This window comes from Chroicocephalus ridibundus, chromosome 9, assembly GCF_963924245.1.
Source record: "Chroicocephalus ridibundus chromosome 9, bChrRid1.1, whole genome shotgun sequence".
Classification (NCBI taxonomy): Eukaryota; Metazoa; Chordata; class Aves; order Charadriiformes; family Laridae; genus Chroicocephalus; species Chroicocephalus ridibundus.
In genome coordinates, this window is record NC_086292.1 from 4,621,897 (window position 1) to 4,634,557 (window position 12,661).

At 52.8% G+C, this 12,661-nt stretch overlaps 1 pseudogene; it reads right to left on the reverse strand.

The window, feature by feature from the left end:
• Positions 1-10,434: 10,434 nt before the first annotated feature.
• LOC134520861 (uncharacterized) overlaps positions 10,435-12,661 on the reverse strand; it is a 29,970-nt pseudogene continuing 27,743 nt past the window's right edge.

A 12,661-nucleotide genomic window follows, 5' to 3' on the forward strand; every position in this document is an offset into this window, starting at 1 on the left:
CTGTCAAAGGGCAGTCTCCGTTTCTCATTAAATTTGTCGCTGGCATTGCCCGTCACTGGTATCACGCATCAGGAGATCATTACAGAGACCCAGTGGCTATTACTTTTTTATTACTAATGGAACAGGGAGGAAATTGGTGACACAGAATTGATACAAATCATTAGGAGTGTCTGATAATTCTTCAGGTCAGAAAGCCCAGCTGCGACTCAGCAGGTTTCCCAGATCTATTTCCCTGTTTTGCAGTTGTCATTGTCCTGTGAAACCTCAACTTCTCCAGCACCACTCAGCTGAAAACCCCAGAGCCGCCTCTCCTCTTTCTGCGGGCAGCCACGCTGGGAGGTTTCGCCCTGCAGCCACAGGAAGCCTCGAGCACAACCCTACCTCCACGTTCCCACCTAAAGAAATCTCTGGGGTCCAACGGTGGGAGCAGGGAAGAGACTGTGGGTGGCTTTCTCTGGTGACCCCAATGTTCTCGCTGCTGGCAAAGTAGAGGAGCAGCAATCTTCTGCTTGGCTGTGGTCAAAGGCTGCACTTGACAGTCACTGGAAAAGCTCTCTGCCCGTGCTCTTCAAGCGTGTTTTAGTGGAAAATAAGGAAAACCTAGACAGGACAAGATTTCATGTGTTGGGTGGCTTCCAGCTCCTTCTCAAGACAGATGAAGCGACGGCAAACAGAGCGATGGAGGCACCTGAGTCCCTGACTCTTACTGAGGGATGGTTTGTTCATTTGCGTTTTCACTTTTCCCAGTTAATGGAGATCGTTCATCTATGGAGGACGCAAAGAACACCCAGTTGTCTGCAATGGTTCTTTAAGGAGCTTGTTCCTCCCGAGGCTTGACACTGAGGGTTTTTATTGAGACATGAGCTGGTGGGGACCAGTCCTCACCTCTGGATGGCAGTGTCAGGTCCCAGCACGGACAAGGTAAGGACACCTCCGTGCAACCGAAATGCCACCATGCAATCAGCCACTTACCCCTTCCCACCCTGCGGCGCGACTGCTGCGAACGCTTACTTTCTGCAAGTTTTCCACATCTACTTTCTGGATTTATTTGCCAGTTAGCATGAGAGAAGGATGCTTGGCAGGTTCTCTCCATCTGGGAGAGCCTTCCCTACAAAATGGGAAGGAACAACCAGCCACACTAAGGGCATATATATTGTTCATTAAGATACCTGAGCCTGAACACGGTTTGCAAGCCGTGAGCTCAGCCAGCTGTGGGGGACTCTGGCAGAACAGTGGGAGCCAAGAAAATACCTCTACAGCAAGGTCCTGGAGTACAGCTTGCCAAAATAATATCACTCGATGGACCTTAGAGGTCACTCCAGTACTTCTGCACCGTAATGATATCGATATGCTTTGCAGTTTGCAAAGCACCTTCTCAGGGTTAAGTGGTGGCTATTCCCAATGCCGCTCCTTCCCGTTACAGCCGGGCGAGAATGGTCTTCCAACTGCGAGCTGGGGAAGGGGGGAGGTTGTACCTCGTCAGCGACTCCTTGTGCACGAAGCAGTAGTTTGCCAGGGAGGAAGGACGATGGTAAACCACGGAGGTGCTGACTCTGGAAGTCCCTGCCAGGGGACGGTCACGCTGCCAGGACACGCCGCCCTGTAGCCCCACAGCTGCAGTGCTTCCCAGCAGAAAGGGAAGATTTTCAAGCCTTTCCTCAAAACGCCCCTGGACGAATTTAGATGAACGTAATTTTAAAAGGAAAATCAATTCAGATTGAAAAGTCAGAGGCTTTCTCACAGATAAAATATTAAAATGAAATGTCTTAGGCTGGTCCAATTGTTTTCCTTCCAGGCCAAGGGAGTTCAAAATCAAGAAAAAATTACACATATATATATATAGACAGAACATGTCAGGGTTTTTTTAAAATCTGGATTTTTTTCACCTCTCATAAACTGCTGGTGGACATATTTTGGCCAACTCTAATTTCTACAATACCTGTTTATAAGTTGTGGCCCATGCCTCTAAAACAATACTTACCTGCTATGCAATTAATACTAGAAGAACAGCAGCCATGAAGCTTCTGGCCATTGGGTGTCAGGGAAAACAAGAAAAAAATTACGAAAATCCAGAGTTTATAACCTGCCCGACCTACCCATGGGTTGTCCTTTCAGCTTCCAGTGTGGCTTTTGCGTTCTCAGTGTCTTCTCTGTTTAAATACATTCCCCGGCTCCCGCTCTGGTCTGCTGATGTACTTTGTCTGGTTGATATTTCTCTGGGGTTGCTTTTCCATTGTTATTTATTCAGGGCCAAGAGGCAGAATGCATTAAAGCCACCAGGGTGCCAGGGATATTTTAGTCTCGCGGAGTAATTCTTCTCCAAATTGTTACACATTCGCTCCCTCTTTATTCATTTCGGCCACTTCTGTGGATTTTCCCGGGGGTTGGAGAGGGGAGGGGGGGGTTTGGTTTGACTTCCTAGCTGGTGGGGTTCAGAGAGGGTCTGGTTTGACTTTCTAGCTGGTGGGGTTCACGTGCAGTGAGCTTTGCTTTTGCACATACGGGAGAGAGGGTCGGATGGGGAATAGGTGCGCGACGCTGATCATGCGTGGGGTCGTACAGGCAGGTGGGAAGAGCCGGGCTGCCTGGGGGGGTGGTCTTGCTGGCTGTCAACCGTCCCCACATCCAGGCCAGCATCCTCTGTCCTGCCAGTCCCTGGGGACCGCCGGTTCCCATGGCAGGGTCCCTGCGGGCAGCGGGGGCAGCCCCGGCGCGCGCTGAGCCCCAGCGGCTCGGTGCTCCCTCCGCTCGCCAGCGCCGCGGGGCCGGGAGCTGGCACGTCTGCCAAAGCACAGCTCCCCTCTACAATAAGCAGCGACAAGCCAGGCCCTGCCCTTGTGGTGGGGGAGATTTTCATTCCCGTTTGTTCTGCTTTCAGTGTACTCTGCAGATGCTCAGCTTTAATGAGGGCGCGTTGGTTTTTTGTTTGTTTGTTGTTTTGTTGGTTTCTTTTTTCCCCATTCTCCCCCCCCCCCTCCCAAGTAAAGTGCTAAATTTAGATGCTTGGCATTTTCCACTGAAAATAACCTCAGGGGCCTCGCTGATATGCAGCTCCCTGGTGTCCGGGACCCATATGATGGGCATTTTCCATCAACCCACGGCTACAAGCCAGCAGTGGCTGCTGACCCCCCAAGACCTCCGTCATGGACATCCCACCTTGAAGCAGTTCCCCAGGCTTAAATCCCGCAGATCAGGGGAAAAGCCCTGGCCATGACCGTTCTTGTCGCAGCTGTGGCTGCCCCATCCCAGTACGGGGGTGAAATCCCAAATCTAATTTAAGCCGGTATATTTGCTGAGGATTGACAGTCCAAGCGCTGATCCTGGAGCTGGTGCTCCTCCTGGCTGGACAGACCGATGCACGCTCATTAGATGGGCTCCCGGGTGACGTTACGGCCACGAGCCATCGGCCGATGGCTCGTGGCCGTAACGTCACCCGGGAGCCCATCTAATGAGCGTGCATCGGTCTGTCCAGTGCTGGTTTTCTGGTAGGGTAGAAATGCCCGAGCAATCCAGTTGGGCCCACCATGTCTTCTCACCCTGTCGTTTGAACAACAGTAACTTCAGGACACCATCAAAAGTCTCTCTCCGGCCTCAGTGCCGGCGGTCCCCATCACAGCGCTCGGTGCCAGCCTTCCGTGCGGTGGGAAATTGGTTTTCTTGATGGCAGCTGAACACAGCCACGTTGACCTGGTCTTCTGCTGGCTCCCCACCCTGACATGGCCCTTATCTTGGTGCTGCTGTCCATGCTTCTGCCTTTTGGTCTTCAGAGGGTCCCCAGGACCTGCCTTGGTCCAGTTCTGGCTGCGGCATCAGGGGAAAAAATAATTGCTGATGTGAACCATAAGGCAGGGAGATGTCTGAACAAAGGTGGTGGGAAACTTTGGAGCCCAGACCACAGGACTCTCCCTCTGCCCTTCTCAGTGCCCAGCAGAGCTGTTCTCCTGGCTCTCTCTTCCCTCAGAGAGCGTGGTTTCTCCTTTCCGCTGACAGCGGCTTTCGTCTTTGCTTTTAGAGCACAAATACCTCGTCCACGTGAAGGCTGTATCACGCGTGGGCTGGTGATGCCGCGAGCAGCGCCTGTGAACCGGGGCAAACCCCGCACGGGGTCCAACGCGGGACGCGGGGACCCTGGTGCCAGCCAGGCTGCAGAGCCGAGAACCCTCCCCGGCAGCCCAAGCCCTGGCAGGTTTAAGAAAACCCCTTTTCAACAAGAAATAAAGTCCCCAGAGCTCATGCAATGCAACGTGTTCCTGTCTGGAGTCATTTAGCATCACAGACGCTTCCCAGCCAGCCATGGTCTGTACCAGCACACACGAGGACCGCGTGTGGGTTGCAGCATACCCTTCAGGTGACGTCTTGGTGTGATTACAGGCGGCAGTGGCCGTGCCTGGAGGCTCCAGAAAGGGGGACGGGGTTGTTGCACTCACCAAAGGATGAGGGGGCTTGCTCAGGGGCAAGAGAAGTGTCCACCAGACCCCAAAGTGGCACGGTCCTCTCCTCCTCGCCTGCCCTGGCTCTCCAGCACGGAGCTAATCACAGCGGCCACTTCTGCTATTGTGTTCCTACCAAAAATGTCAGGCTCTCGAGGCAACTTGATATTTATTCCTGGCTTTTGCCCCTCCGCTTTCCCTGGAGCGAGTGATATATGAACAGTCCCGCCTTTCCATTCCTTGAAGTTGCTGGATCAGTCTGATTCACGCCCCCTGTACTCGGGGCTCGGGGGCTACCTTGGGACTTTCTCGGGGTCACAGGGCTACCTTTGGATTTCCTGGATTGTCTGAATTCCTCTCGCAAAGTTGCTACATTTCTTAAATTCTATTTTTGGATTAACAAACATTTGGTAACAATACGAAGCCTGTTTGTAGCCAGTGGGGTGACCCTCCTAATGTATTCCCCATGCCTCCTCTTTCCCGCGGGCCAAATTCCTCCCCAGGACAGCCCTGGAGCCTTTCCCGAGTTTACTCCAGGAATGAAATCAGCTCCGTCTCTGCCATAGCAAATTTTCTCTCGATCCACAGGCACTTTCTGTTTTCCCCACCTGCCCGAGAGGGAGAAAGGAAGGAGGGAAAGCAGATGGAGGCAGAGCTGCAGAGGTGAAGTGTGAGAAAGGCAGCAGGGCAGAGGAAACATGAGCACCGCATCAGGAAATTCTTCCGAGCAGAGCGAGGTGTCAGACTGAGCGATTGCCTTCACGGGAACGGGGAGCAGCCCGGCGTCTTTGGGGGAGATTCAGATTAGAGCAGACCAAAGCCCACCCCGTCCCATTGCTGGCTGTGAGCAGCCGCACCGGGATGAGCATCCTCTTGTTCCCCTCCGTGGAGTAAAGGAGAATCCACGTGTTTCAGCTTGTTATCCCACAGTGCGGAACCAGAGCCGGATTCCGTCCATGTCCAGCCACCTGGTCGCACCGTATCTCCCGAGCCCCAGGGAACGAAAGTCCCCTCGGAGCACCCAGACCCTCTGCGGCTTCCCAGCGAAGGTTTGCATGCCAAGGGGGTGGGAAATCCATAAAACATCCCGAGCTATCCACGCGGTGCCAGGCCCGCTCCGGCGGTTCCCGAGCGGATCCCCTCTGCGTGCGTCTGTGCTGAGGCTGCATTTCCAGCCACCGCGGGGTCCCCACCAGCTGACACTGTGCAGGAGGAGTAGCAGCTAGTGGTTTGATGCAAAACAGGGGGGGGGAAAAGGTCCCCAGTGACTTTTTCGCCGGTTTCATCCCCAAATAATTCTGCAGAGAGAATTTTTGTGTAATTGGATTAAGCGTGGGGAATTTGTCCTTGTTGACAGATTGCACAGGCACCGAACCAAAATCATGGGGGTTTTTCACTTAATTTTCTTCCTTTCTTTTGTTGGAAAAAATATGCAAATAGTAATTCAGGTTTTCGGCCAAAACAGATTTATAAAACCCTGATCCAGAGAATAGATTGTTCCCCATTAGTCCCACAAAAGCCACTGAAAACCCTTTCTTCCTCTAGTTTCATTTTATGGGCGTGAGTAACTTCTACACGGCCTTTTTTCTGAAAGGATAACATTTTTTAACGGCAACCCGTGTTTAAGGTAACCGAAGCCACAGAAGATTCCAGTGATATATACACTCTAAAAAGGAAGGGCTATTAAAGAGATAAGATATTTGGAGAACATGCTCTCTGCAGCGTTAAATAGCGGAGGAGGGAGATAACTTGGGAACTCTGGTAAAGCCACCAAACATTATGTGAATAAAACTGTTAGGAGAATCAATTTTCCTTACTGCAGAGATTGTGTTTTCCTGAGTGTGATGTTTATACCTTGGCTCCTTTCCCACAACACAGACACATTAAGCTCTCGCGCAGGGCCCCATCCAGCGCTCGCTGCAGCGGCTGGAGAGACTCGGGGCGAGTTCGATGCCGGAGACGGGGAAGCCTCGCTTAAATCCCTCCATCCTGTGCCGTGCGCGAGGGTCTCACCCATCCCGTGAAACGCATCCCACCCGGCAGCCGCAGCGCCCACAGGGACGCCACCAACTCATCACACGGATGAGCCAAGCTGGTCTTCACCATCCAAACCGAGCCCTGCGTGGTTTTCCCCTGCGAACAGGGCTTTGACGTGCCGTCGGGTCACGCGGCGAAGCCAGGACATCCAGAGCTGCCTCTGCCCCGACGGCTAATAGCCTTAAGTGTGCGGAGCCAGCTTTAATGACAGTTATTTACAGAGTTATATGGGCCACATCCAGCACTCTTGGAGCAGCCCCCAATCTCATAATGAGATTACCAAGTTTATTTTAGTTGAGAAAGACACCAATAAAAAGGATTTAAAAATCCCTCGGAGTCTAGCCATACCCCAGAGCGCCCAGCCAGCGGGAGAGCTCCTAAAACTTCTCCGTTTGTTTTCCTTTCGGAGGAGAGCCGAGGCCGCCGCCTCCTGCTTTTCTGTGCATTAGCAGCGTCTTCTCAGGTTGACCCCATGTATTATGGATGCGCTAAAATCTTCATGTTCTGAATGGAAACTGCATTATTCATGGCTCTGCTTATAGTTTGTCTTTAAAAGCCCTGCAGCCTTTTAATGAAATGCTCCGGTTTTAACATCAGCTAAGACCAGATATTTTTGTTTAAATTTTTTAAAAGTAATCTCTGTGGATTTTTCTCCCCCAGATCCCCCCCCCTCCCTTTGAAGGCTCAAGGCCACTCGGAAGACGGGATGGTGGTGGTGGAGGACAGAGGCAGATGAAAAGGCGTGAGGGTTTGAGGAGTGATGGGAGCAGCAGCCAAGCACCAAGGCCCCCGCGCCGTTTACAGCCCCACACGTGGCATCGGAGGTGCTAAAACCCCTCCAGCAAACCCCGGGGAGCGAGGCACTCGGTGGAGCATCAGCTCATTGATGCAGCCAGCAAATGCATCGGGTGCCTGCTGTTAAGCCTCTTCCAGCCTTGGGCAACGGTAGCTTCTCCCGGGAGGGTTTGGTTTGAGTTACACCAAGGTTTTCTTGCAATTTTCATGTCACGAGTGAAGAGGGGAAGATGGAGAGAGTGACACCGCTTAGCTGTTGTTGGGTAAGGCCGTGATTAAGTATGGCAGGCATGGGCAATAGGTGGTGGCCGGGATGGAGGGGCCTGGGGACACCACAACTGGTCACCTCCACCGAACAGCCTAAAGCATGACCATCTCCTACGGCTGGAGTGAGATGGAGCAGAGCCGGAGAGCCCTGCCTGGTCTGGAAGCAGGGAGGGAGCCCCAGAGGGCTCTGCCTCAGGGTGCAGGAGGCCAGGATGGAGCAGATTGTCAGTGACGAGTGGTGTTCCCCCGGGGTCAGTACTAGGTCCAGTTCTCTTCAATATATTCATCAATGACCTGGATGAGGGGATAGAGTGCACCCTCAGCAAGTCTGCCGATGACACAAAGCTGGGGGGGGGGTGGCTGACACACCGGAAGGCTGTGCCGCCATCCAGAGAGACCTGGACAGGCTGGAGATCTGGGCAGAGAGGAACCTTATGAAATTCAACAAGGGCAAGTGTAGGGTGCTGCACCTGGGGAAGAATAACTCCATGCACCAGGACAGGTTGGGGGCTGACCTGCTGGAGAGCAGCTCGGTGGAAAGAGACCTGGGAGTCCTGGGGGACAACAGGGTGACCATGAGCCAGCATTGTGCCCTTGTGGCCAAGAAGGCCAATGGCGTCCTGGGGTGCATCAAGAAGACTGTGGCCAGCAGGTCGAGGGAGGTCATCCTCCCCCTCTGCTCTGCCCTGGTGAGGCCACATCTGGAGTATTGGGTCCAGTTCTGGGCTCCCCGGTTCAAGAAGGACAGGGAACTGCTGGAGAGGGGACAGCAAAGGGCTACCAAGATGATGAGGGGACTGGAACACCTCTCTTATGAAGAAAGGCTGAGGGATTTGGGTCTCTTCAGTCTGGAAAAAAGACGGCTGAGGGGGACCTTATTAACACTTTTAAATACTTAAAGGGTGGGTGTCAGGAGGACGGGGCCAGGCTCTTTTCAGTGGTGCCCAGTGACAGGACAAGAGGTAACGGGCACAAACTTGACCATAGGAAGTTCCACCTCAACACGAGGAGGAACTTCTTTCCTTTGAGGGTGGCAGAGCCCTGGCCCAGGCTGCCCAGAGAGGTGGTGGAGTCTCCGTCTCTGGAGACATTCCAAACCCTGCCTGGAGGCGTTCCTGTGCCACCTGCTCTGGGTGACCCTGCTCTGGCAGGGGGCTGGACTAGACGATCTCCAGAGGTCCCTTCCAACCCTATGGTTCTATGATTCTATGAGATGCAGCACCCGCGTGGGCACAACCCCAGCCCCGTCCGTGGGGCTGCCTCTGCCTCCACCTGCAGCGAATTTGGCCTAATGACTTAAACACAGATCCTGTTTCCATGCAAACATCCCAAGTGTTCTGTCCCTGGTGGTGGGGAAACTCCTTAAATCAAAGCCGGGCGATCCGATAGCCGGGTCGGCAGCTATGCTCTTTATTGATCACATCTGGGCTGCCGGGCTCCGCTGGGGCTGGGACGGGGCTGCGGCAAACTGCGGGCTGGATCCCCGGGGACGCATTTCTTCCCTCCCCTCTGCTCCTCAGCCTGGGCCCTGCACAGCCCCTAACGCCAAGTACTGGAAGGAGAGAGAAGAAATGCAGCAAAGCCTCTGACAGCACGAGCCTTTCTGAGCGTAATACCATGGATTCCTTTTGTTTCTCAAGTTCCCATGAGTTTCTAAGCACATTGAATGCGGTTATTATTGTTTGGTAAGGTTTTGTACTAATTCCTTGTTACCTCTGAGACTTGGGTATAGAAAGGTTTGAAAAAAGCAAGAGATTTGAGGAATTTCCCTTCCTCTCTCCTCCAAATGTGATTAAACACAAATCTCCCCTCCCTTCGGTGCAGGGCTGCGACGTGCCATGGCGGTGGCTTGGCAGCGCGGCGCTGGGGTGGCCAGCCGGGCTTGTGGGGTCTGTGTCGTGGCCGAGCAGCTTCCCACCATCCCAGGCTCATTCCCGAGCTGTTCCCGGTAACTCCTGGGTGTTAACGGTGTGGGACGTGCTGGCGATGGCGAGGTCCTGCACAGCCGTCCCACCGCACTGTCTGCCGTGGCTCGGTTGCTGTCTGGGATGGAGCATCGTGCTGAAGTTGCACCTCTCCACGCGGGTTTTAATGACATGAGAAGAAGGTTTTGGAGGCAATTAAAGGTTTCACAGCTTATGGTCACCTGCAGCTTGCTGGCTGTCACCTTGGGAGGGAGGCAGGGAAAGGCAGGACTGGGGGGGAAAGCAGGGGGCAGGCTGGGGTTAGCCTGGCCAAGCAAAGGCAGAGTGGTCTGCATCCACCCCGACGGCTGTCCCCAAATGCAGGCGCTGAAGCCCTGGCAGGATGATGCTGCTGTGCCCTGCAGCGTGGGGGCTGCTCAGCACCTCCCAGCAATGCCCTGGGGTGCAGGGCAGCCCTGGCTCTGGTCACAGAATCACAGAATGGCAGGGGCTGGAAGGGAGCTCTGGAGATCATCTAGTCCAGCCCCCTGCCAGAGCAGGGTCACCCAGAGCAGGTGGCACAGGAACGCCTCCAGGCGGGTTTGGAATGTCTCCAGAGACGGAGACTCCACCACCTCTCTGGGCAGCCTGTGCCAGGGCTCTGCCACCCTCAGGGGAAAGAAGTTCCTCCTCGTGTGGAGATGGAACTTCCTATGGTCAAGTTTGTGCCCGTTACCCCTTGTCCTGTCCCTGGGCACCACTGAAAAGAGCCTGGCCCCATCCTCCTGACACCCACCCTTTAGATATTAATAAGCGTTGATGAGATCCCCCCTCAGACTTCTCTCCTCCAGGCTAAACAGACCCAGGTCTCTCAGCCTTTCCTCATCAGAGAGATGCTCCAGTCCCTTGATCACCTCCGAGTCCCCGCATGGCTCGGCGGGACGCTGGCACCGTCACTTCTGCTGAGACCTCTGTGCTCCCGTGTCCTCCCGCTCCGCCTGTCAAGGGCCCCCGATGAGAAGCGAGCGGCGCGGCCCCTCGGGGAGGCGGCAGTCGCGTCCCATTTTGGAGGCAGGATTCTTCCCGTCACTTTGTTTTGTCTGTAAGCAGGTCACCTCTCGTTTCCATAATATCACATTTCCAGGACAGCGCTGCCCGCAGACCTGCCATTCATGCTCGATTGGAGAGCCGTTGTTGCCTGCAAAGAGAGCGGATATAAGTGATGTCTTAATTCATTGCACATTCTTAAATAAAGGAGAGAGAAAGAAAAGGAGCGGCTCAAGGTCAACACTCATTGCTGAGTGAGATTTCTTCAGCAGATTGTCTAAAATAGCCTGGAAAAAATAAATAAAAGCAAACTGATGGACACACTATATTGAGGTAATAGCGGGGTGAAGATGAAAGGAGAAGTAGCAGCTTGACTGCTAGCTTGGTGTGAGTATAAAACCCTCGCAAAAATATTCTCAATTGGCATTTCAATGGCTGACCTGAATGCTTAAAAAAAAAAAAATGTAATTGCTGACTTGATCACTGCAGACGCTGAAGCCATTTGTGCCTGGCTAAAGCTGGGAGAATCCTTCAAAAAATATTTAATGAATAAACCGCTCAAATTCTTTCTGGTGCTGACCGAATTCATTTGAAGTCAAAAGAAAGACTCTCCCTGACTTCCTTGAGCGTTGGATCAGGCCCCCTGAAAGCACTTGGGAGGCTTTTACTTTGCTTTGTGTTCCACAAAGATTCCTATCACCACTTTGGGGGGGGGTGGGGGGGTGGTTAACTGGAATTTTTGGTGGGAGATGAAGTTTGCAGATCGCTGCTGCGATACATGTGACCAGAAATGCTCTCCAAAACCAGTCAGTTAATCCCAAATTGCTCCAAATTCCCACTTTGTAGGAAAGTATTCTCTTTGGTGGCCAAAATAGCAGCAGGGGTCTGCGGCGACCAAAGCACACAAAGGGAGGCAAGTCACAGCCATCACTAAAGGGACTAATTTGCAGGCTGGTTGAAATAGAGCAACATAAAGCATCAGAACAATCTCAAGAAATTAAATAATGACTAAGAAGTCCCAACTGCACTTGCAGATACCTCGTATGTGAAGTATAAGGGCCACATTCATGGACTCAGCTATGGACCATGATTTCCTACCTGCAAATACAGCACCCCACGTGCCGGCAGAAACTTATGCCATGTTAATGAGTTGTAATTATTATTTTGTTTCTTTAAAATAGGCATTTGAACAAAAGATAGACTAAAAAATAAAGGCAAAACGCTGCCAGGGTGGGGTGGAATTATTCCAGTAGAAGTTGCAAGTCCGCTAGCTGGAAGCGCGGCGTTAGTTGATGGAGTTGGATTATCCTTTTCCAAAGCGCCGGGTCTGGTTATTCCAGGTGTGAGCGAAGCAGAGCTGGGGGAACGCAGAAGGTACCAGCCATCCCTCGCAGCATCCTCGGGAGGTGGCTGGAGGGGAGAACGGGTGGGAGCCTCCTGCCCATGTCCCCAGCTGGACATCATCAACCATGTCCCCTCGTTCGCTGCTCAGGGTGGTTGTTTCCAGCGAGACAGCAAGACCACAGGTAACGAATGTGTGTTACATGCAGGATGTCATGTCATAAACAGTGTCAAAAACAATTCCCAGAGCGTGCGTGTGACAAACATTAAACATTAGCTGGGCGTTCGTGCTCTGATGTGACACAGCAGAGGGGACGGAGCCGCCTGGAGAGAGGAGAGAACCAAACTGTTGGAGAGACAGATAATGCAATTGCTGTATTTTTGTCTAAAACATGGCTTTCTGGTCAAAAAGAAAATACTGCTGGGTGGGAAAAAAAAAAGAAAAAAAAAAAAAAAAGATGAGTTAAAATGTAGGCGGTTGCCTCGGAGGATATTTCATGAACACAGTGACTACAACCGTGCTGACAGCTTCCTGGCATGGAGAGCTGCCGCAACTGATAACGCTTTCAGGGGCAGGGCACGAGAAATGCCGTTACGTACACAGGAGTTTCTGACCATTAAATACCGTGGAAAGCAAGCGTCGAAGTGTCCTTCGACAGCAGGACAAGCCGGAGATAAGTGGGCCGGGGAGAGCACCGAATGCATGCCATGTCTCGGCAAGGTAAATTATGCAGCACTTTCGCACACGAGCAACACCCCAGGCGTAGCGTTATGGTGGCAAGGACTCAAAAGTTAGGAAAAAATGGACTGATATTGTCTTTTATGTAAGATCCTCTCTTC